Source organism: Hypomesus transpacificus, chromosome 16 (genome assembly GCF_021917145.1).
Source record: "Hypomesus transpacificus isolate Combined female chromosome 16, fHypTra1, whole genome shotgun sequence".
In the NCBI taxonomy this organism is placed as follows: domain Eukaryota; kingdom Metazoa; phylum Chordata; class Actinopteri; order Osmeriformes; family Osmeridae; genus Hypomesus; species Hypomesus transpacificus.
In genome coordinates, this window is record NC_061075.1 from 4451185 (window position 1) to 4477226 (window position 26042).

At 47.9% G+C, this 26042-nt stretch overlaps 1 long non-coding RNA gene across 1 annotated transcript; it reads left to right on the forward strand.

Annotated features, from left to right (window-relative positions):
* The first annotated feature begins 1628 nt into the window (after window positions 1-1628).
* On the forward strand, window positions 1629-9307 carry LOC124478702. Its single transcript, XR_006957261.1, has 3 exons — window positions 1629-2285; window positions 7872-7980; window positions 8100-9307. It is a non-coding gene; the product is annotated as an uncharacterized LOC124478702 (long non-coding RNA).
* The last annotated feature ends 16735 nt before the right edge of the window (window positions 9308-26042 follow it).

Here is a 26042-nt window from a genome sequence, read left to right on the forward strand (position 1 = left end):
CTCCAGGACCACAGCACTAAGCCAGCAGGAGCAGGGTGGCCTGTTTGAGCTGGTGAGAAGTCTGCGAATGTGCGCATTTTTGTTTGTGTGCGTGTGTGAGAGAGATGGACAGACAGAGAGAGAGAGAAAGCGCGAGAGAGGGAAAGACAGAGAGGGAGTGAAAGATAGGAAACTGACGGTAAATTGTTATTATGACAGTGTGTAGGCGTGTTATGTAATGGTGAAATATGTTTGTGTGGCTCGTGCGATACATTGTGTGCGTATGTGTGTGAATATATGAGAGAGGGAGTTGGTGGGTGAGACTTTAAGAAGGAGGTAAGGACTTCCTGTGGCGATGGGGCCAAACTTTACAGCACTCTTCCTAACCACTCCTTTAAATATGTTCTGACTTTCTCTCTCTCTCTTCTTCTCTCTCTCTCTCTCTCTCTCTCTCTCTCTCTCTCTCTCTCTCTCTCTCTCTCTCCTGTATGAATGCATATGTCTCTTCCCTCTCTTCTCCTCGCTGTTGCTCTGGGGCCTTGCTAATGTGTCAGAAAGCTGAAGGCACCCAGAGAGACCTTCCTGAGAGTATTGGGCTAGGTGGAAGTGATTAAAAAAGGATCTGGGTGGAAGAAGGTTGTTATCACTGCATTTGATTTATCACTTTCAGCTGGGAGAGCGTGGGCGCTCCAAAGCAATCCATACATTTCCAGGTGTGTGCCGCAAAAAAAAAGAACTCTTCCTCTAGGAACAGAAGCACACCCAGGCCCGCCTACTGGGCCTTCTGACCACCACCACCATCTCCAACTGCCGCTCTTTGAAGCAAGGCGCTGTGAGAATGGCACTTGAAAACATTAGGACGATTAGCTAGCATTAATACCCAAGGTGACATGAGAGAGGCAACAGGGGAACACAGTCATGGCCCAGCAGTTACCAAATAAACACACTGGGGGTCAGTTCTCCTGCCCCACAGACCAGACCAGAGCTCCAGGGGTCTGGGCTGGACCTGGAGGTGTGAACAAATTTGACCTCTGCTTGAGATTTCCTTAAGGCGGTTCTGAAGATTGTTATGAACTAATGACTGTGCTTTTTTAGTTCTCACATACGGTGCAGTGCTCAGTATCACAGATGGGGAACATGTTGAAATACACATGCGAAAACAGGAACAACACACACACGCCATGGGAACCATGACTGTTGATGCCTTTTGCTCGTGCTGCAAAGATTCCTTTGGTCACTTTGATGGTTCACTGTCGCTTGGTTGAAAGCCGAGGAGATGAAAACTAAAAAGTCAGACCCTTGTCTTTTGAAAGAGTCCAATGTGTAAATGACTATCACACACTTTACCATAAATGACACAAACAGTTCCTTGCATGCGTGGGAAAGGAGTTATCACGCACTTTGTGGAATGCAAGTTTTGGAAAACACATCTTATTAAAGATGATATACTATAAAATGATTTGTGATGTCATTCTTTTCCCTCCAAGTTTCACTGTCATTCTCATTAAAGCATGCCGTGGTTTAGCAAATTCTGGTTTTGTTATCTGTACATGTGTCATATGGAACCCAATGCTTTATCAGAACACACTGTAACAAAGCAAGGAAACGTCTCGTTGATACTTCCCTGCCTCATTCTGTGGTATCCGACGTACGGGAAGAGCTGGAAGGTCATTCTCACCCTTGTGAAATAATGAGCATGCGATTCGGTCAAGAGAGGCAGACATGATTACCGTAAGAACAAATCAGAGATGTCTCTCGGAAGAGAAACAAGCATGCAGCGGCGGGTGATATATCATGTTTTTAGGGATGTGCGAGCCTCTTTTGAGTCGGGTCCAACTACAACACAGCTTGAGAATGACGTTCGCTTACACCCGGGGCTCCAACTGACAAACAGGTCAATTAATGGATCCGTAGATGACGATAATAGCAGACCGTGGAGGTTTGCCGTTAGGGGAAACCGGAGAAGACCGACCTAGAAATAACATTCTTTCTGAGCTCAAAACGGTTCGATTTGGTGAACATGGACACACACCTCTTTTGAGCTTTTCTGCTGCGTCGTTGGATAACTATAGCCAAAAGCTTGTGCCTAACCTCATAACCCTTCCATCAAATGCTTATCCTCATGCTTAGTCAACTTTGATCACATTTAATGTTCCACATTTTATCGTCATTCCATCACCCACTGTGAATTTCTGAGACCTGACTTTGTGTTTAAGATTCACTTTGTGACTTTATTTCAAACCAGGAAAGGACCAACGCACGAAGAGAATGCCAGCATCAAAAACATCTGACAATGACCACAAAAGGTAAGCAGTATATTTAACCTTGATCTGTGGGAGCTCTGGTAAGGGAGTAAGGGAGTTTCACTTCCATTAGTAAGAATACACCACTTTATGGAAGGAGACAGGGTCAACAGGGGAGATTTAGTTACATTATTGAGGAGCATGCTCCCCAAATGGCTCTGGTGTGGGTCAGGCCCGACTATTAGCTTACATTAGGCAAGAAGAAAGGGCCGTACCACCAGTGGCACTGACATGGGGGGGGGGGGGAGTGTGTGTGTGGGGGGGTTAGGTAGGTCAAGTTCTCCGCAGAGACAGCTGCAAACCATAACAAATGCCGTGGTGCAGACAAAGGAGTAACGTTGGGATCTCTCTTAGATCAGAGGGTGAAAACCAAATGAGCATGGAAGGATTCTTCAGGGTGGGGAAAGTCAATGTCCTTTCAGTATGGAGGGGGCTCTGATGCCATGTCTAAATGTACTGCATGTGTTGCATGTGTGCAAACAGATGGCCACACACGCACACAAACACACACACACGCACACACACACACACATCACAATCTGTGTTAAAACCTTCCGCGCTGCATCTCAGTACATTTCTTTGATCACAAAAATTACACACAATCACACATAATGGCCTTGTTACCATTGTAAGACTGGCTAACAATATATGCTCTGCCTTCATTAATTAGCCATTAATACAAGTATAAATACACGTAAACTGTGGTGCTGCTACACCATTAAGTGTATTTATTGTGATATGTAATCCATTATTGGTGTGTATTTTGCTTGAAATATAATATTTGTGTTTCAAGTCCACACAAGAAATTAACAGCCTCCACTTTAAAGGCCTTCAGTAAATCTTTTGTCCTAAACAGCACATTTTTCAAGTATTTCCCTCTAATCTTCATTTAAACATTTGGTGTGTTGCTAGGGGGGGAAAACATGAGTGTGCGTACTGTAGTGGAGTTTCTAGACAGGCATCTGGGGGCAGCCTGCATGTGACCACATGATGACAGGACCCGATGAAGTCATAGTAAACAACGAGCCAGTCCTCATTATCACCGGGTGTGCTTTTGGATTCCCTTCCTCTGGTTTCAGAGAGAACCTGATGTTAGTCAATATCCCAAAGACACAGCTCCATCTGGATTGGGACAACGTTGTTATAGCAAATCAATACTGAAGTCCAGAGCAGTGAATTGCAGTTTGACAGTTTCTGTCTAAATATGCCTCCCCACAGCAACCAGTTCATCATGAAAGTTTTTTGTATGTTTTCGCTTTGGGAGAGAGAGAGAGAGAGAGAGAGAGAGAGAGAGAGAGAGAGAGAGAGAGAGAGAGAGAGAGAGAGAGAGAGAGAGAGAGAGAGAGAGAGGAGGCCTTAGCCAGCAGCTTAACTGCTGGGCCACCAGGGTGTGCCGCCTGAAAGTCACATTAGGACGTTTGTCACACCCCTTCCCTTCCGCACGGAGCTCACCAACCTCGCCGAGCGTTTCAATAGCCGTCGCACACGTTACCATTTGTTGCCATGTTTGGACAGTGCCACACACACACTGCCCTGCCACACTCTCCATAATTTTTCGCTCTCTTTTACGACACATGTAACGCAGCCACAAACCTCTTTTATCACTTCCTCTCGGCAAAGCCTGCCTTTCAGCCCTTCTCATTAGGCGGTGAGGGGAAATGAAGAATCAGTAAAAATGCAGAGCTTCATTAAACACTGTAAACCGTATACTTAGAATGACAAAAGATCCCGTAAAAACATAGTGGAGGAGTGCCAGGGAACCTATTTCATTCCTACAGCTGCTTGCGTGTACCCCAAGCGACAAATCACTTCACTACAGTTCACATTTGCAAAATACAACGACATAAAACATGCACAGAGTATGTAAAATGGCCGCCGCTGTAGACTGCACGATGATGGGGGAGGGGAGGGGGAACAAATCATGTTTTCCAGACTTGTGATGTTACCCATACAGTACTGTCTGAAAACCCTTGTACTACAATAAATGCCCATTTTGTTGTTGGATGGTCCGAATATATAATTGTATAATCTGTAAATTACACCTGACAGGTCGTGAGTAAAATCTATTACACAGTCTCTGATTTAGCGAGGTTGAAAAGGAATCTGGTACAGTGGTATGAATCTGTCATTCTCCGACAGCAGAAATGAACTGAGACAGCAAGGAGAAAACACCATTTGAGCTAGGATAAATAGTAGTGTCTCTGTGTGTGTTTTTCTCGGCTATGATTGAACCACAGACGAATCCCAGCACTCAGGAAACTGAACCAGAGTATTTAGCTTGGAAGGGTAAGGTGCTACAAGACCGCTAGAATGCTCAGAGAGCAGGCGCAACGAGCCGCCCATACATTTTCACCCTCTTTGCTACTTCGAACACAGGCCTTATCCGTTTTCCACATTGCAGGAGATGAGGTCTTTGGTTTGGAACTTTAACTTCTCACCAAAACTGAAAGTAATTGGAAAATCGTGTATGCGTAATGTCTAGGTGTACTTCAAGACCGTTTTCTTTTCTTTGAGAAACAAAAATAAGACACAATACCGATATTCCCTGTAGCTGTATAACACAACATCCAGGGTGTGTACATAGTCGGCTATTCATTTCTTTTAGTGTATTTTTATTTTCATTTAAGTAAAGGTACGCTGAAGCTCAAGTTGCCTTTTCTGCCCCTCCAAACCTTTATTTCAAGCATATCACCTAAATCACTTGTGGTATGCTAAAAAAACAGGACACCTCGTAAAACTCCAAAAAAGCCCTCCTGTTTTAACGTACTCCAGGGAGACTGAATCAGACCTTTTGTAAAAGAGCACTTGTATCAGATTGAAAACGGGGAGGGGCATGGGGACAGACAAAGTTCAGCAAGCTTTATATTGTCCTTTCTGACTTGTTTCAGGCCCTCTCAACTTATGGGGTGATATATATTGTGTCCTTGTAGCAAACACAGACAAGCCACAAGCCTTGCTGCCTCATGGCCATCAATAGTACCCCAAAACTTGACTCTGGGAACAATGTTCCATTGTAATGTGCATACTGTGAGTCGCAGGAGTCAACCGACCTATAGTAGATGTTAAGCCCCTCCCCCTCTCCTGCTCATTGGTATACGGTCTGACCTTCAACCTTTCAATCTTATTTACCCAGATTAGAATGAGGTCATATTGAGGAAAGGAAGACCAGGGAGAGAAAATGGATGAAAAAAGTGAGAGAAAAGACAATTAAAGAGAGTGGGGGTCAATGCAGTGACACGGTAACTGGAAACGTTTTCACTGACGGCGTAACTGTGTAAGCCACTTTACAGTTAGCTCAAATTTCATCGTCTAAATCCTAGAAAAGTGTCGATTTGTATGGGATTATGCATATGTTTGTTGTGTATGTGTGGTCCAGACCCTTTGTGGTGTGAGTGTCAAAGGTCACAGTGTAGTGTTGGTCACGGTTCTCGGAAAATGTGAACAGTTGGCGTTGATAAAGAGTGGAGGTGGTCGCTTAGCCTCCTACACCTGTCACTGTGAACAAATGAACATTAAACAGTGTTTTGGATTGTTTGTGATGTAAGGAAACATGTTCTTACACCCTCGGAATCAATCAGAGATCTTTGAAGTCCACATTTGCAAGTGCAAACCAGTCTTTTTCATAGACAGAATCTAAAGATTTTCCTCATCCTGTGCGTATAGGCACACTTAACACATTGTCTGAATAATTTATCTTAAACTAAACGCTAATCCTAAACAGCCATTTTTCCCCAACTGTCCCAAACCATACCATTCCTTTGGTCATACTGGGCCTTAATTACAATTCAACAACCAACATCAAATTCACCCTCAAAGCATTGTGAACAAGGCAAAATGGGACTCCTTCTTTCAATGAATTGACCATGAAACATTCCTCAAAACCATGTGATACTGGTCCGTAGCGATAAACGCACAGTTCCCCTCTTGCACTGCAAAGTTTAATGAGGACGATTCAAATATACTGTTGATAAGACTTAGGTTGCATTGGGAGTTAGTCGGAGGGCTATTGTGGTTTCCAGCACTTTCAAAAGCAATTTTTCTTTTCTAGACACAGCAACTAAGCAACAGCAAGATCAAAATGCATAATATTCAACTAAACCATCACGCCGAATAACTTGAGGAGTGAGAGGGGCAGAGTACTCGTCTTGTACCGTGGGAGGATGCTTGGTGAAAACACTGCTGTGCCGTCGGCAGATTATCATTGTCATCACATAATCAAGCCCGACGTCTGCGACCTTGCATCGAGCCTTCTCAGAACCTCGCTGTCGCTTAATGCTTAGCAAATAGATGAATGTGCCGTCAGAACGCGGATCAATACTTTTACAGCCCATTGAGAAGAATGGAACCAGACTTAAAAGCTTTGTATGTGATTGAACTCAACCCTTAAGGGCTTGCTGTGCTGTCGTCTTTCGCATCCCTGCATTCCTCACCACAGTCGAGACGGTAGAAGTCTGGTGTGTCTTTTCGTCGAACAAAGCATCGAGCAAGACGTCAGCCAGTACGTCTGATAAAACACCTTCTCCTCACTTTAGTCCCACGACATCCCCAAATCTTCAAGGGTCAATGAGGAAAGGTGGCTCCAGTCAACGTCACGTCACAATGGATGGTTGCACTCACACACACACACACACTCACACAATCTTTGTTGATGTCTCTCACAGCATCTCACACACCACACAGAAACACCACACCTCCCCCGCTGAAAAAGCAAGCTAACATACAGCAGATGCCCCTTGCTCTGGGAAAATGCAGAGAGGGAGCACTGGGGAGGAAGCGAGGGGTAATGTTTTTGACTTTCTACCATGCCAGTTTTCTTTATTTTTCTGCAACCTCGCCAGTCCTGTTGCGGACTGTGATGCAGGGTCCCAAGGGCCAAGCGGTGAAATGGTAATATGGACCATCTGACACCTGTCAAAACAGCCCTGTTAGTCAAGCATCGAGACCTGTCAGCTTGCAGTGAAAAGTGCTAGGCAGCCTCTCAATTTCCTTACCTCCGTTCCTCTCTCTTTCTTCTCCCTTTCTTCCGGAAGGTACTACCCCTTTTCTTCCTATGTCTTTTTCTGGCTTCACTCTCAATCCTCCCACTAACATTTTAAATGAACACTTCACACATACACACACATATACACACACACATGTACACATGTGAGGGCACACTCACGAAACAATATGATACCGTTCACCACTGCTGATGTCTATGCCAATACAGATCTACTCAATTACTGCAGACCTATTTGTTCATGTTAGTTTGCAATCTCTTTCCCAGCTCAGAACAAGAACCAAGCCGTCTTGTTTTGTGTGGTCTTTCTTCCCTCCCCTGGGTTCTTTTTATTATCAAATAGAAAACAAAGAAACCCTATTATAAGGCAGAGAACGGGCCTAACATATTGTGCAACTGTAAAGGAATAAAGAGACTGCTGTCTGCAAACATAACAATGTTGCATCATCACTGGGAAGTTCCAACTGTTTCAAAGTGGAGTTTAGGAATGTAGTCCTGAAACAAATTACTTCTTGACAACCCAAATTTGACAGCCCGAATGAAGATTAATCACGCTAATGAAAAGCTTTTGCTCTCTATCACCTTTTCAGGTTGTCTAAGTCCTGAACCGATGCAAAATCATCTCATCCACCACTAAAGAAGAAGAAGACAAGCTGAATAAAGACAAGCTTTTAGATCATACTGCATACAGTAGGTTCAGTAAGTACTACGCCATACGAAGACTGCAACACGACAACCACAAGCCATTACGTGAACTAAGAAATGAAAGCATTTAATTCCCCCCCCCGCCTCCCCCCCCTTCTCTCCTCTCTGATCAGCTGGGTTCGTCGAGGAGAGGAACGTGGCAAGCGGGCGTGGGTGCTCCAGCCCCCTTCCAGATTTCCAGCCGGAGAGGTTAGCCGTCCCCAGATAGAAACTGCTGGCCGGTCCACTCGCGAGAGGAAACGGTTGGAGAGAAAAACGACGGACGAATCAGAGAGCGCTCTTTTCCTTTTCATGTCTTATTAAAAACATGCCGCCCGTAATCTCCCGCATCCTGCTTACGAAGAAGCCTCAGCTTTGGCCTGGAAAACTTGCCGCCACCAGTGAGACCAGAGAACCGGTCTCCAATTGTTTCCAGTGTTACAGACATGAGAGACCAAATGAGTATCAGACGGTTGCTCTTCGGAGAAAGTCACCCGACGCACTTGCGTTTTTCTTGTTTTTCTCAACTCAGATTGTTCCCACTCTTCTTCCATGTGGCCATCGTCACAAAGATAGCACAGATCCCGCAACTCTCCATGTGGGAAACCAACCGACTTTACAGAATTTGAAGTTGCTGTCGCCAATGCAATCTTTAAATCCACACTGAAATCGTAGATGGTATACCAGGTGGATTTGTGCTTCCCGTGACTCAGCTATCTTATTGCGTTACAGTCTTTGTACACTCATTATTGTATTGTACAGTAGTGTAACAGCACATCTATCTATCTATGCATCTATGCATCTATCTATCCCTCTATCCATCCAACCATCCATCCACCCACCCCCTTCTCTCTCTGTATATATACTGTATGTATATATACCTCCTTCTTCTTCTCCCTCTTTCTGTAACAACATAGCCCAAATACTGCAAAATGTAGCCTGCCTCATTCATTAGAGCAAAAGAGCAGAAGGGAGTCTGGGAGCAAACTGCCAGCTATGCAAAAGATATTGGGAAGGGGGGAAGGAAAGGCCCGGAAGAAAAAATGATCATTGAATTGCCTTTGGCTGGACATACCTGTGGTTCCTACTTCCCTCACTCCTCACCTCCTTCCCTGTGCTGCTAATGCCACTCTTCAGCTACGCAGGAGGACAAAATGTGCTTCTACAGCCCAGTTATGTTCGAGCACCTGCCTTTCCATATCTGGATAATGGGCCATGGCACTGTGATAAGATAAGCCGAGAGGCAAGGGGTGGTTAGGAAGTAGTGTGGGACGAGAGTGGAGCACACCAGCGCGTCGATGCTTCGTTAAATCACCCACTACTGAGGGTGGGCTATTACTGGAGGGAGAGAGAGAAAGAGAGGGAGGGAGGGAGGGAGAGAGAGAGAGAGAGAGAGAGAGAAAGAAAGTGAGAGAGAGAGAGGGGGGGGGGGGAGTGAGAGAATCCAACTCCTACACAAGTGTTGGGGAAATAATAAACGTAACCCCAATCAAAGTTAATGGCGCGGTATTAAACAGCGTTTAGTGAGGAGAGTGAGTCGACAGCTGTGACGTCTCGTGTTCAGAGGCGGGCGGCAAACGAGACGTCGTGGTGCTGGACGTTTTCCGCGGTGACAGAGAGAGACGAGCGCTTTCGACGGGTCAAGAGTATCAGCGCTGTGCTAGCAGGGAATATGAAAACTCTTACACAAAAACGTCAGGTTTGAGAGAATAACTAACTTTAACTTAACCACTGACCTAGGTTTAAAAGCTAGACACCAGCGGGTGGGAGAACAACATTTGAATTGGCGTGTTGCCATTGTATCACACAGGGCTCATTTGGCAAAGAATATTCCAACAGAAATAGACAAATGACTGTTTAACCACTGTTACCGAAAACAGCCTGGCAGTGCACCATGTCAGTGAAGCCACAGCAGAATGTATTGTTTACCCCGTCGCGTCTTTGAAACCAAGTCAAATAAAATCCCTCTCCATCTGATGGCGCCACCCAGATTGGAGTAAGCCAGGCACAGTTGTGCGTTTCCAAACTCTGTTTCCCTAATCACAGCTGAGTGTCATCTCCTGGCTCCCAGGGACTCTCCTATCTGCTGGATATTCCTGGACTGGTAAAGGGCCAGGGTGGAAGGGCCCGAGGGTAAGGGAGGAGCAGGACGGTTGATTTTGGCTCCAGTCCGCATGTTGCTGAGGGGAACTGGGCCTGTCTCACCTGGGTTGAGACACTGGAGAAGCAGGCCCCCAGCCAGCGAAGCGCCAACGCTCGTTCCAAAATAAACAGGTGCTGCCGGAGATTTCTCCCGACGTCAGACTATCCCTCGACATCGGCCAGACGCGAACATTCATTAAGGTGATTCGGACGGTCGTAAACAGTTATTAGTGGGCTTTTCTCTGGCTCACTATGGCCCTAAAGGCTTACTGAGTCTGTAGAATGAAGTGGCAAGTGGACAACTTTCCACATCTTACTTTATCATGAGGCTCTCCACCATGGCCCCTTTGGAATCATTCGAAAATAGCATCGGATAAAAATAACAATCGGGACAAAAAGAAACTCCCCTATTGACCGTTGCTCTTAACTCATTTGCCAGTGTTCAAAACTCGACCACTGACGTGCTACTACTGGGTCACACAAATACATTATCCAGCTTGAGAACAATACATGGGTCATGCATTTAAATGGAGATGGGTTTCAAAGTCAATTTGCCATTTTATGCACAGCGTATTCCTCTACAATATGCCAAATAGTTTCCAGACTTTGAATACCTCTTGACCATACCCCCATTACCTGTCAGTTTCTATTTAGGTTTTGGACCAGAAGCCATATTATTTTCCACTGTAATGGCATGATCGCTCAACAGGGACTGTCAGCAGCCTGTTACATGGTTTTCTGCTCTTGGGCAGTGTCTCAACAGACAGCATGGTTACAAGCTTCATTGAACAAAATGTCTGCAAGATGAGTGGAGAAATCATCCAAATAGCTTTGTTTCTATATGTATAAATGAAGACGCTGGGAAATCACTATCTGTGGGGATGCACTGGCACTGAACTCTCACGGGCTCATTAAAGCAGTGCATGCTGGGATTGCTGCTCAATGCTTCTGTTTAACCAGAGTGGCTCGACGCATCCTCAGCCACTTTGGCATTTGACCTCCATCGTGACATTGCAAATCTGAGATTTGTTTTCGCTTGCTTCTTTTGCTTTTTACCATAAATGCAGCCACCAGCCAGCATATTTTCAACTCATTGTCAGTGGAGAAACAACTTCTCTGATGCTTATGCACGCAAGCTTTTAATCAGAATTGTGCTCTTACAATTTTGTGTAATTAAATATGTTGCATTCAACGCACAACGGCTGAAAAAAAACAAACATTCTAATCCAGCTACTGAAAGCGTTCATTTAGGCATTGACAGTTGTAATGAAAGTTTTTGCCTACAGAAGCGCAGCACAGTACTTTGATAATGTCAAACCAAAAGGTATTTGACATCTACTGGAGAGGAAAACTGTCACAGCTCAATCTGTCAAAGCTCTGGTAAGATCAAATGTACTTCAAATCTCGCCAGACAAATGCTCCCTCTCTTTCAAAGCTGAAAATCCCTGGGTTCCTAGCAAAAATGATAAGCCTGCCTTGTGAAAAGAAAGAAGAAACTCGTAACATTATTCAGAATGTCATAGGGCCAATGCCTTTAAGAAGATGAGCATAATGAACAGTGACTTCTTTCCAGTCAGGCAAAGTTCAGAGAGACCGAATCTGCAAACGTACTGTAGCCTGGTGTGTCATTAGGGGCCTCAATCATCTGTACACCGATCTGATTTGTTGAACTCTCGATTGTCTAAATGTGGTGAACTGTGCGCTGTCGAGTCACGGTTGTAGCTTCAAGAAATGTGTAAACAAGATGAACAGCATAACTAAATGCAAACATTTCTCTCATTTCACGCAGATTTGCTGTCGGTGTGCAAACAGATGTGGGGCGACAATGCCTCCATTGTTTACCCAGTGAAATGAATGACTGCAAAAACCAAGACCCCTTTGCGCTCCACCACTATCTGTCCAGTTCCCTAAGGCATGTGTGACTGTGTGTATGGTATCTGTAGAGACTGTACTCCAGAGGGAATTTTTCAGCATGTGTTTCTCAGACGGGGTCTTGAGTTTCGAAGAGAGTTCAACGTTTGGCTCCTCAGTTCTCCCTGTAGAAATAATGCCCCATCGTTAAGAGGACGCATTGGGTCTCCAGATCCCCTCTACGCTTGAACCACCCAACCCACAACTGCTAATTAAGGGGCCTGCGAACCTTGCCCCACGGCCAGAATGAGTGTGCCTCTGCTGGGAGATGCTTCCACTGGGCCCCCAGGCTCTGCTGCCTGAGTAGGCCTCAGGGGGGCACCGACTCACTGAGAGGGCCAGCGAAGCAGACAGACCACAGCTCATAGGGGGCTACTGTTTCCACCAATCGGAGCCTTACCTTCCTATAGCCGGTAGCATCAGGGTCTACTGGTCCCACAAATGAAGGGGCAATTAAGCTGTTGAAACACTAGAGAGATCAGAGGCTTGTTTGCTGGAGTGGAACCCATTCAGGAGAGGGTAGCAACTTTGAGTGGGTGGTTCGGGCATAGACAGATGACTACTTCGAGCGCACGGGAGAGATATTTACTGTTTGTGAAGGAACACAAAGCGGGCGAGTTCCCCCTTAAAATGAGGCATCACAAAAACCGCGGGAGTCGACTGCGTTTTGGGGCGTTGCTGGAAGATATGCGCATAGATAATGCCGTCTTAATGTTGGGAGGCTAGCTCCAATTCAGCAGGGAATCCTTCGCTCGAGCCGGGCTGTCAAAAAAAAAAGTTTCGCGCGGGGAAAGTTGGATGGAATCAATCCAGCTGAGGCTCTCGCTAGCTCCAAGACCTTGTTGATATTGTTTATATCGTTGCTCATTTCCACCGGCCTGTCAAGAGAACAAACCAAAAAACAACAACAAAGAAATAGGCGGGGGGGGGGGCATGTTTCATCTTCGCTCACTGGTGTTGGCCCGATTCTCCCTCGACAGTAATTCAATGCAAATCTTCCAGAGCAGTCAAACTGTTTCACGAATGAAAAAGGGGCTTTATGGATTAAAATGCAATTTACCACGGCTAATGAATACCGTCTCGACATAAACATAGGAGTGCTTAATGAATGGCTGTTGTGGGAGGGTTAAACGCTGGAAGCTCCGAACCGCGCAGAGCTCTTTGTGGAGAGGGGCCGTCTGATGTTTACAGAGGGGGGTCTACTTGCGGGGGGTTTGGGGTGGGGAGCTTAGGTATGCGGGTTCATTTAATTTCGATACGTGTGTAACGATATCTGCCTGTGCACATGTGGTCTTGTTTACTTGGGGTGTTCAAAAAAAACGTGTTTGCATATGCAGAACTCAGCGTGTGCGCGTGTATTCGTGTGTGCACATGGCTCAGCGCACCCTCGTGTGAGTGTGTGTGTGGTCCGTGACCAGATAACGTTTCATTTGGGAGTGCTATTCCTAGTTCTGTACTCACCTACCCACAAACTCCTCGACCTAGCCCCCCCCACCCCCACCCCCCTCAGCCTCAACCTCCAAGTCACTGAAGAGTCCCAATAAAACAAATGAGTTCATTAGCAGTCGATTAAGAAAAGGTGTTACGCGCCTGTTCGGGGACCTGCGTGTGTTATGTCTCTGAGCCATCAAGAGCAAAGCTATTTTCCTCTGTGTAGGAAAAGCAACAGTGCGTTGGACAGACGTAACTGTCTAGTTAGGGTCCTACCCAGACTAATTTTTCAGCGTTTTCTTGGCACGCCGTGTCCCTTCGAAAACAAATTCCGAAAGGTTCTGAAGGCGCTTCCAGTGACACCAAGATAGCATATGTTGATATATGTGTGTATGGCTCAGCAGATTCACCCAGGGAGAAAGCCTATCCCCCAAGTGTGTATTTGTGTGTGTGTGTGTGTGTGGATTAGAGAGACACTGTTTGTCTGTCTGTGTGCGTGCACGAGTGCATGTTTGTGGATCCAGATTGGGAGCTCTTGCTGTCTATGTGTGTGTGGGTCTGCGAGCAAGCGTGAGTCTGCGCGAGCCGGAGGAGGAGGGCGGGTGGGTGGAATGGGGAGACTTGTGGCGTGTCTCGACTGCCTGGCGCGGGGTAACGGGGCTTGTTGCTGTGGGGTTGGAATGCATTTTCTCAGCTTTTGGAATGATTTGTTTCATGGAAAATGTGATGAGGCAAAAGCATTGCACATCCTTCACACAGAGTCCCCGCTCCCCTCCACTACTTAAATCTAAACAAATATGAAATAGTCCCAATGCCATTTTTTTCAGTCAGCCCTCCAAATAGAACACATTTTTAATTCACCGAAGTGTAGATATTAGGCATGTCTGGTGCTTAGGGACACTGAGTATAGCCTTTCATTGTTAAGGAGGAGGAAATTGATTTCTAGGGACGGGTCAATCTCCCCATTCTCTGGGGATACTTTATTGATTGGAATTTGACCGCAGTTCTGAGCGGTTAACATAAATTAACACCCGTCGACGTGTGAAACCAATCTGTGGCCGGGCAGGGCTTGGCACGTCCTAAGTAATGACAAGTCCTACAGCTTCCATCTTGAGTTGTAACACGAGATGCCTACGTATAAAATATTCAAGCCCTCAGGGGAGAAGGTGTCTGAGTTGGAGGTTCTTCAAAGCGAGGAGGAATATTCGTCTTGGACGGAGTGGCTCGCTACAGTCGAACCTGGGCTCGATCCCAAGCGGGGGAGAGAAACATTCTTCTTGATTTAAGACGATTACCTCGAAGCCGAAATACAATATCCTGCCGCATTCGGCTTCGTTAAAACCTGAACCGGAGAATCCGATAAGACGTACGGTCGTATTAATTGCAGTATAAACAGATCATGGATCAGAAGTGTTAACGTTTACCCCCCCGTCCCCCCTTCCTTTCCCTCCCTGTCCCCAAGGTGTCACATCGCGAGCTGTTTGAACTGAATCCCAATACGACCGGTGACCGTTTGGGAATGGACACCGTGGGGATAGGGGGGGGGGGGGGGGGTGTCCATCTGCAGGGGCTATATGTGTGTGTGTGTGTGTGGGTGTGTAAAAATGTTTTGCGCATCATGAGTCAGAGCCTGCCCGGCTTAAAATAAAATCGTTAATAGAGACCTCGAGGTGGGCTTGTCAGATGTCAGTGGCCAAGACTCTGGGGGGGTCCGGTGTGGGCCTCATGCCTGCTGGGGGGACGCGGTAGGCGAGGCGGTGGACGAGGACGGTCAAGGCGGGTCGGCGAGGAGCCGTCGTGGAGGCCCGAGGAGCCGTGCCACACCGCACCGTGACAGGCACCGGGGTCCATTTGTCTTGGGTGACAGGCCGATGGCGTCAAGTGCCAGGGGGTGTGACATTCTTGGGTGTGTACGACCACTGGTGCTGGAGTGTGCACTACACACACACACACACAAACAAACACACACAAACACACACACCAGAGCCTAGCCTGGCTCGTCGCACATCTGGAGGGGGGGAACCCGATACTTTTTCACGGTCTGGGGGGGCCGGTGGGGGGGGGGGGGGGGGGGGTGGCCGGTTGGGGGGGCGGTTGCGAAGTTGGGGGGTGCAGAGGAAGGCAGGATAGGGAGGGTGGGTATGAAAAGGGAGGGGGTGTGGGGGTGGACCCTTTCACTTAAGCTGATCCCTTCATGGGGCCCTTTGGCACTTGCACATGCGGGGTCAAGATCGTAAAACATCAGAATGTACAGTTGGCGAGTTGCAGGGGGTCTGAGGGCCTGTGTTGGGGGGAAAGGGTAAAGTCCAAGCCTATTTGTATCCCGTATATGTGTGTGTGATGTGTGTGTGTGTGTGTGGCCGAGCTTACAGTGTCAACGGGGACGGTGTAGAATAGCCGAGCCGTGTTCGTTGACATCACGCACCGTGAACACGACCCTGTGATGTCAACACGGTTTTTCTGTGGGGGGGAAAAAAATACCTTCAGTTTTTCATTGGCACAAACTGTTTGCATTTGTGTGTGCGCCCCTGTGGGGGTTGAAGGGGTTGAAGGTTGGAGGGCAGCTGAGGCCTACACTCACCCGCCGCCCCCCCCCCCCCCCCCCCCCCCACCGCCATCTCTGGCCACCATCAACCAACCATATCTCCCTCATTCATCCTTGTCAGGGTATGGGCGATGGGGGATTTTGTAACGCAAATTCCACATGTGCCACATAAGACCCGGCGTCGGCCATTTTCGGTCTCACCCCTTTTTTGCAGGACAGGGAGAGTTCAAGGATTTACACAGACGGTGACAACGGACACATGTACGTCGAACGTCATGACATATAGGGACAAACTTCACTGTTCAGGCTGGACTTTTTGACGTTCCAGCTGGCCTTTCATTATATTTGTCCTTTTCATAACATGAAACATCTACAATTCACAATCGTTCTCAGCGTAGGCAGCGTTTATCTGAAACCAATGCTCAGAAAAAGGTATCACTATTTGGTAGACTTTCTCTTCACCGTTCTTTTTTCTCTCTCTCTCTCTCTCTCTCTCTCTCTCTCTCTCTCTCTCTCTCTCTCTCTCTCTCTCTCTCTCTCTCTCGCTCTCTCTCCATCTCCCTCACCCACTCCCTCTCTCTCTCTCTCTCTCTCTCTCTCTCACTCCCACTCCCACTCCCACTCTCTCTCTCTCCCTGTCCACAGCAGAAGGCCTTGAGACGGCCAGGACGAGACAGGTCTTTAATAGATTTGTCTCTGGGAGCACAATGAGGGAGGATCGTTGTTAACATTATAACGTATCGATCCGTTCGACTCCATCTCCCAGCGGCCACCAGGCCGGGGCCATTACTCACGGCCGAGGGTCCCTCGGGTGTCCCTGCCTGTGCCTGCCTCCACAGCCTCGCCACGTTTGGGCGATGGAACCTTTCCATACTCCACCGCAACGCTGTTCTAATACACGACCAAACTGTGTAATTGTGTATTGTGACGTAGCTGTGGTGGATCGTGGCAAAGAAACAGACTATAATAGTAATTGAAATAATGCGATCATCCAGATAAGTAATACACACTCATGTCATGGAAATAACCCTTATCATTGCGATGACCACTGAGAAATCCATCCAAACAATGGCAAACACACACACATAAAGACCCAGTTGTATGACAAACATGAACAGATTTTGGACCCTACTATTATCAAAATTAGTACTGAGAAATCCTGAGAAGGTTAGCCGCAAAACAGACCCATGCAATGAAGATCTCCGCTCTTCCTAAGCACAAGGAAAGGGAGGAAAAAAAACAATAAGGGCGGAGGAACCTTGGTCTTGTGATGGTCCTGATGTGTCTTGGCTGTCAGAGATGTGTAGCCTAACTGTTCAAACCTGACAGGAAATCCTGCTCAGTGGGCCTGTCTGGGCAAACTTACAGCACAGTGGATCTTCCTTCTTTTGAATGCCTAGTGATTGCTGTGTGCTATAGCTTTCGTCGTGCGCTGGATGTTTTGTGAGTGTGTGTTTACATTTACATTTAGTCATTTAGCAGACGCTCTTATCCAGAGCGACTTACAGTAAGTACAGGGACATTCCCCCCGGGGCAAGTAGGGTGAAGCGCCTTGGCCAAGGACAAAACGTCATTCGGCACGGACGGGAATCGATCCGGCAACCTTATGATTACTAGCCCGATTCCCTAACCGCTCAGCCACCTGATTCCCGTTTGTGTGTGAGCACAGGTTGCTCGTCTAATACGGACTTTCGCAAGGGAAGAACAGGCGTGCCCATTAGTCCGTGTGTTTGAGATCACACACGCACGCACCCCTACGCCCCCCCCCCCCCCCCCCGCCTTCCCTCTCCAACACCACCACCTCCATCCCCTTTCCTCCACCATTCCAGCAACCCTCCTGCATCCCACCCCACCGTATGCGAAAGCTGTCCAAACATCCACCCACCAAAGGCCGATGCGATCCATCAGGATTAGCGCATCCAATCGAGCCGGACACTGTGTCCTGGTCCATTTGAAGTCCTGGAGAAGATGGATGAGGAGACCACTCCAGGATCACTGAAGATACCTCCTACACTCTTTGATGGGTAAAGTCCGTCTGGGCTCTTAGAGGATCTTCTGCTGAGTGATGGCGTGGAAAATGGACATTGAAATCTGTTACTTAGATATCAATTTCCAAGATGGTCATGCATGACCTACGTGTCGTCTGCTTCCAATTTGACTTCCCTGACGGTTCGTAGTCTGTGAGGAGAATTCACCTAAGGTTTCATCGTTTCAGATACAAGCTTTATATTTGTGTCTGCCGAGGCTTTTTCATATTGTTCTTTTTTTTATTTCTGTGGTGTCGTGCCAGACTTTTTGTCGAGCCGGGATTGTTTTCTTGGCTATGCACGTGTATGGTCAACAGCGCAACACATCGAAGGTTTTTAGCGTGACGAACTCAGTTAGCCAGCTGCACTGTTCAACTAAAAGTTCCAACACCATACTGTTAGTTTCCTGAATTCCACCTATCAGGAGAATAGGGTGATGCTTCATAAAACTTCCAGTGCATTCTCAGTGTGCCGGGTCAAACCAACCTGATCGCGCTGTAACGTTTATATGCTCAATCGAACATTAGCACGTGTTGTAACTTCGCTGTCCTCATCCCAAGCTCTGTTCAGCGTGTAGGCAGAGGCCTCCCTCCCGTGCCTCGAAAGCGTGTGTTCGCTCTCGCGTGTGTGTCCGTGTGTCTACAGCTCTCTGAGACGTGACGGGCTGAGATGAGGGGGCGCGCGCGCGCGGCAATCCCCTCGCTTCCCCCATCCCAATTTGGAGATAATTAAAGGCAATTAAAAAGGGAAACACTTTCCGCAACGCTAAAAGCGCGGGCCTCCGAGGGCTCGTTCCGGTGTGCGCTCTTTTGTGGGCTTTTGCACTGAGGAGGAGTAGGGGTGGGGCTGGGAGGGGTGGGGGGGTAGAGAGAGCATAGGAGTTAGTCAACTGCGGAGGAGAGAGCGAGGGAGCCGCTAATGACAGGCAGGCCTGCAGACAGCGAGGGTGGCCTCGTTCTCCGGGAGGTGCCGACGCCGCCGCCGGAAGCCAGAAGGACGGGTCTCGAACGCCCCTGCGGATTGGGTTGGAGTTCCAACGCGTTGCCGTTCAGAGCGCTGGCTTACTTTTCCTCGGTTTCAAGGTGATTTCTCACACTTACTCGCACTCGCTCACTTCAAATGATGACAACTGTTGGGGCCCAGAGGCGCCTTTTTGAAGCATCTGTTTGGCGTCGACAACATACAGAACCAGCCATTCGCAAAGCAATTACTGGAGTCCTCGTTTTGTGCTGTCTCATGCCATCAACATAGGCCATATGACACTTACCCAAGACAAGGGACACTTACCTTTTCCTCTACTTCCTCTCTCCACTCCTTTCTTTCTCTCTACATTTCATTCAGTCTTCCCCCCCCCCCTCCTCCTCTCTCTCTCCTGCTCTTTGTCAAGTCTTCTCAGTCTCTCCCGGTGAGACGAAGTGACTGTCCTTGAACTGGAGGAGGGTCACGAAACTCATTTGTCGTCTGATTTTGCCGCGGTCTGCCCGGTCGGTGGCCTCGACCCTCCGAGGCGGACGGTGTGAATTTTAATCCCTGGCGGGAGGGGGGTCGGCGGGGACCTGAGTGTCTCCCTGCGTGAAGGACAGCTGGTGACGGCTAACACCGTCCCCCTGCCTGCCCCCTGTCGCAACCTGGCAGCACACTACCTCTCACACACACAGACAAGACAGGGAGGGAGGGTGTATGTGTGGGTGAGAAAGGGAGAAAGAGAGAGACAGAGAGACGGGTTGGAAAGGAATTTTGAAGGGATGTCTGCTGTCTGCAATATGGTTCTGGGCCTCTATAGGCCCCTTTTGGTCGGGTCGCTACCGGCAGCGGTTATCACAGGTGCAAAATATGTATGCATGACAGGAAGCTCCGTTTCATTGACCTTTGCCCTGGATGCACTACATTTACTGCCTGTGTAACCAAAGATATTCACTGACCTCACTCTCCATTCTCCTCAACTCCTCTTGGTAATCATCCACACACACACACACACACACAAACACACAAAAGATGTTGCCCGACACAGCTCATTCACACTGCATCCCTTCCCCTGCCCAGACCCCTTTTACCCCAACCCTTCCCCCCACATACACATACAAACACACACACACACCTTCCCATAAACATTCAACACAGAGGCTGTGGTTGAGTGGAGCATTATAATGGCTCAAGGAAACGCTGCTTCTCGAGAACGTTTTTGGGGGCCTGTCAAACGGAGAAGATTAATGCCTGTGTCTGGGTTCCTCCCGGGGAATGAGGCCTCCACTCTGCCTCACCTCACCCTCTCCTCTCCCTTCCACCCCTCTCTCTCTCTCTCTCTCTCTCTCTCTCTCTCTCTCTCTCTCTCTCTCTCTCTCTCTCTCTCTCTCTCTCTCTCTCTCTCTCTCTCTCTCTCTCTCTGTCTCTCTCTCTCTGCCCACAAACACAAACAGGCAGCCTCTTCTCCTCTCCTTTGAATGTGTGTCACATATGGGGAACAATGAGAATTCGAATATGCAGGATCAGTTTTTGATTCCGGCTTTCGGCTTTCAATTTTCAGGTTCCCAATATCCCCTCAGGTTATAAATGGCTCTGATTATTGAAATCAACATCAACAGTACAAGTTAAACTTCTCCCTCCCCCGTTTCCTCCCCCCCTCTCTTTCTTTTTTTCTCTTTCTTTTTCTCTTTCTCTCTCTCTCTCTCTCTCTCTCTCTCTCTCTCTGTCTCTCTCAGTCTCTCTTCCCAATCTCTTTCCTCTGTCTTGTCGAACGAACGAGGCCCGGGCTCACTGCGAGCACGCATGCACGGCGCCCTTCCGACGCCGTCACCTATCTCGCGTGACCCACACACTCGGCGCTCGGGGTCTTTCGAATTTGCATGGGCTGCGTGCATGGAGAACGCCAACCAACCACGGTGTTGCGCTGGGCTTTGAATACAACATCAAGAGATCTTTATTACAGCAAATGTTTTTGGCCTTCCATGGCAAACATCACTCTTTGTCGATCACTCATTCCTTTGTTAAGTTTCTCTCCCAGTCAACAGTTCCTTACAGACAAAACGATCAAGAGCTCTCTTCTCGCTCTTATTCCACTCGTTATCTCTAGGACACAACACCGCACCTATTGGTTTTTGAGAGAGAGTGAGCCTGAACTGCTGAACACTTCCCGGGACTCACCTGGCTCCAGGCGTGTGGCACTTTGCGAATCTCCCGGATCCGGCGAGGGGCGCACAAGGGAGGACAGACAACGACTTGTCTTTTAATTCATATTTTTTTATTGTCAGGATATATGAAAATGATTCACTAAAACTGTTAACAGAGTAAGACTTCGAGAGCTATATCCTGTCTATCGGACTGACTTCTCCTGTGAGCCCGCTGCCCCAGATGGGGCAGCACTCGAAGTGCTCTCTTCTCTTGCTCTCATCTCTGAAGTCTCGTGTTCTCCTTTTTACATAGACATACAAATCGTTTGATATGCTTCAATACTGATGACAAATTAAACTTTTGATTGTGCTATGACGCACGCATCCAGGTATCGTGCATCTTTCCAAGTAACCTGTACTCTCTAAGGTCAAGTGTGGCTTCCTCTAAGCAGGTCTCTAACCACATCCTATGCAGGCAGTTTCTATGAAGTCATACGCAAACAGTGTCTAGCTGTCATACAGAAGCCTCCTGTCTGAAACTTTCCGCAAGATGTTATAACACATCTTATCTTAGATGCACATCAGCAAGCAGTTGCTAATTCGTAACAAAATGGATAAGACTTCTTGAACATAGTGCAAGCTCTTGCTAATCCATCCTGTCTCAATACACATATGGAAGCAAGGTCTAACACATCCTATGCAAATACAAATTTTTATCTAGTAAGCATTTCTATTCATTATTTCTCCAAGGTACATTCAAACAAAGGAGCCTTGAGGATCCTTTGACAGTCTCTTTATCCTCTCTCTTTCTCTGTCGCTCTCTCTCTCTCTCTCTCTCTCTCTCTCTCTCTCCCTTTGGCACTACACACATTAGCTAAACGTGAGAGATATCTTACTCTTCTCTTTTCCTCTCCTCTCCTTCTCCTCTCCATGATGCATTTGACAACGTGGTGTCGTCTGCTCCAGACTGGGGTTCGACCCGTCTCGGCTCAGCTGCCAAGGTGGACGAACGAGGCCGTGGAGAGATGAGCTGGACTTCCCGCTAAAACCGATCCTCCCCGCGTCTCAGCCCCTGAGCCTGGCTCTCCCCCCTCTCCGCCCTCCCCCCTTTCTCGTCGTCACGGTGTGCGTGCGTCCACGCGTGCCGCCGCGCGGCGGATGCGTATCCCTGCGTGAGGACGCGTCCGCGGGCGGGGCACGCGTTTCGACGCTGTGATCTCCGGTCTCTCTGCTGATCTCCCGCCCTCCGCCCGCGCGGAGCCTCGCTACTCCCACCCGCCGAGGAGGAAGGCGACGCACCTTGTCCGGGAGCGCCGTGACTCCCCGCAGCACGGCTGCCGAGAAGACGTTGGGATCGCTGTCTCCCTTAGAAGAACGCCCCCCCCCCTCTCATCCCTCTCTCCAACTCTCTCCCTCTCTCTCTCTGTGTGGGGTGTCTTCAGTCAGGGAACTATTGTTTGAACTTCACAAGCAGAGAGTGTAGGACAGCGGCGGCGGTAGAATCCCAGACAAGATCCGTAGCGGGGGGGCCGCGCGAGGGACCGGATCAAACGCGCCCCTGGAGAACTCCCCGACCGCCGTGTCATTACCCACTGACAGGCACGCACGAAAAGCCCTCTGTGGGAAATCTTCTCCCCGGGGGAGAAGATTTGAGACCTCTGTACATCATTTGCATGAAAGTGACATAAACAAGCACGCCGATGGTGTTGGTTTTGCTGTGCGACACATAGCAGGGCCACCCACTCTATGGGGACAAACGATGACGCAGTTGGAATACGTGGTGAAGCTTTGAGCAGCGGCAACAACAGAACGACTCGAACTTGGGGCTCCTTTGTACAGGAGCCAAACGCCACCCCAATTAAAGGTTTCCACCGAGTTTCCATTTCTCGAGTTTGCGTTGGCTCGGCCGTCGGTGTCGTGCGATAGAGACGACGAGGCTAATTGTGGCCCGTGAAAACGAGTGCTGAGGAACCCTGTGAAAACACGGCTGTTATTCCGAAGCTCTGGCCCAGCACAAGCTCGTGGCACTGACCCTTATTTCACAGTGTGTTTATTCTTGCGAATGGAACCAAGGGCCAAACCACTGGGGTTTGTCTCACGTGTGTGAACCAGGCAGTTTTCGGTTCTGCCAAGCTAAACCTGGAAACGGGGACAAAATAGGCTCCACCACCAGTGCAGTGCCCCCTATTGAAACAGACTCTCTTTTACACCTAGGCTTTTTTTTCTAAGTCCAATGAAGTCACATTTGATTTCAAATTGCATTTTTGATGATTATTCTCTCAAATAGTTAACCTGAGGTCTGAATGACCAACCGGTAATGAAATGTACTATTGAGGGATGTAGGATTCGGGGTGAAATATTTTACAGGCAAATGGCATAACTGGCTGCTATGCGTAACAATTTGCTCTAGATGAGCACACCCAGGAGAGAGAGAGAGAGAGAGAGAGAGAGAGAGAGAGAGAGAGAGAGAGAGAAGGAGGGGAAGTGGAAGTCTGAATTCCTTCTAACGACTTCAAGCTTTGCCAGAGGCCTGGGGAAGGCAAGCGAAAGCTGGCTTGTATTTCATTATTTTTATTTCAATTTGATTCAATAAATGTCAGCTTCGTTTCTTGAAATGCCTCCTGTCTGGTTGGATTCCCTGGGCAGACCCATACATTGGCCTCCATTGTACACAGATGTGAATGAGTGTGCGCGTGCGTATGTTTGTGTGTGGTCCGACTAAGACTAACAGACAACGGGTCGGTAAGCCATCACATCGCACACCGTGACCCAGCCTCACATGAACTCTAAACACACAACTCACGCCATGTTGTCCGATGCACAGGATCCGGAAAACACTAGAAAGCTCACACCGAAGCAACGAAGGAAGCTCCTATGGATTTGTTCACCCTTCGCCTTGTTAAATCCCCATCAGCAACCATTAACCATGCTTTGCTTCCCCCAACAAGTCTTAGTGTCAAACCTAGGGTGTGGGGGGGTGGTAGTTCAAACTGACCTCCCTGGCACAACCGACCCCACTGGCTAAAGGGGTCAACTAGGGTCACAGCTCAGACCCGCCATGTGACGAGTAAGGTTGAAAGGTCAAGGCCATTTCCAAAGAGGTCAGGGTCTGTGCCAGCATTCAGCAGGTGGATTGGGATGATGATTGGGGCTCCTTTGTTGACATTCAATAGGGCTTAATTCCTTCTCTCTTCCATGGAAATCCAGTGTTTGGTGTTCACGTTCACTGCAGTGATTTGGAGATGCAGGCAGACACCAAGAGCATGATTGTGAGGAACAACTAGCCTAATTACAGAGATGGGTTTGTCCTCTATGGAGCTGTAAGTTGTTGTTTGAGAGATAAGTTAGAAAGTCTGGAAATTCCATTTAATCCAACAGTTTTCTATTTATGTATTTTTATTCAAAACAGAAGCACAAATCACAGCAAATAACACACACACACACACACAGAAAGTACACATTTTTCCTTGAGATTTACAGGATCTAAATATTCAGTTCATTACGATTACATTTTCCATTGACAGCCCTACCAGAGCGGAGTGTTGCCACTACGGCCCTGAGTGTATCCTGCTGAATAAAACATTGCGATGGAAATGCAGGTCGCTTCTTCTGACATTAAAGACAAGGGGCTGCATTTGCCTTTCTCCGGGTGTGCTACAAAAATGCTTGCACACACAGACAAAAACATACACACACGGAGAACAAGTTTTTCCCTCCGCTGCCCTCTCTTCCCTCCTCTGTTCTCCCAAGTCTCTCTCTCTCTCCCCCCATTTAAAATAATGATACAACACAAGTCTACCAAGGAAATAAAGTGAAGAGATGAATCGACGTGTAGAGCCTCCCTCGAAATTCCCCTTCTGGCCTCTCTCCTTTCCTACCGCCATCGCCTCCTCCCTCTCTCCCCATGCTCCTCCCTCCTCTCCCTTACCCTCTCTCTTTTCTCTCCCCTTCTACCTCTCCATGGCCCTCTTTCGCATAACTCTTTTCCCACACTCGTCCTCCCTGCAGGGGTTATGGCTGAGAGTCGTTACATAAGTCGCAAGTGTGGAGATATGTGACCAGTCAGGGTTGTGTACAGCACAGCGTGTCTGCTGGTCAGAGCTTGTCTGTAGCAGCACTTGTTAGAGTAAGGATGCATGCAAACACGCACACAAAGACACACCGACACGAATACTATGTCGATATGCCTATTTTGTTGAAGCACTGCTAGCGTCCTTGGCATTTGAGCCCAGTATTCATCTTCTTGATTTTCATGAAACGGAATTCAATTGGCAAAACATCCTTTTCATTATCATATGGTCTCACCATAAGCTTTGCCTTTCATTTGTAAACAGTGCTTTCTGCCACAACTAAAAGCAAAAAACAAAAAATGAATTTAACCAAAAGTTTTGCCTACCTAGGGTAGATTAAGTAGGGAATTACTATCAGATAAGTTTATTTGTTTGATTTGAAGATGTTCCCCCTCGAAAGGTACAAGCACTGTCTCTATCTTCCATGTATGGGGGATTTTTTTATCTCAGTTAAATTACATTTGTAGTCCCTTAGATTTATCTTGATTTGCAAAAGCTTCAATCTATTGGTCTTTTGCACAGACTCGAACAGAAGAGGAAAATGTACCTTTTCACAAGTTGCGAACTCTCAGTATGAATGTTAGGGTGGGGGCTAGGGTTGCCACCATAATCACCAATGCTGCTTCCACGAGACAACCATAACCACTCCTTCCAGTACCTTCTCACCCACACACTACCCCCCCCCCCCCCCACACACACACACACACACATATATACATACACACACGTCCATGCTAATCAATCTCACTGTCATTGTTGGCGATCAGTCGGCGTGACTTCTGGCAGATAGCACCTCTAAAATCCTCCTGCATGCAGATCTCTCCCCTTCCCCGCCGTCCCAGGA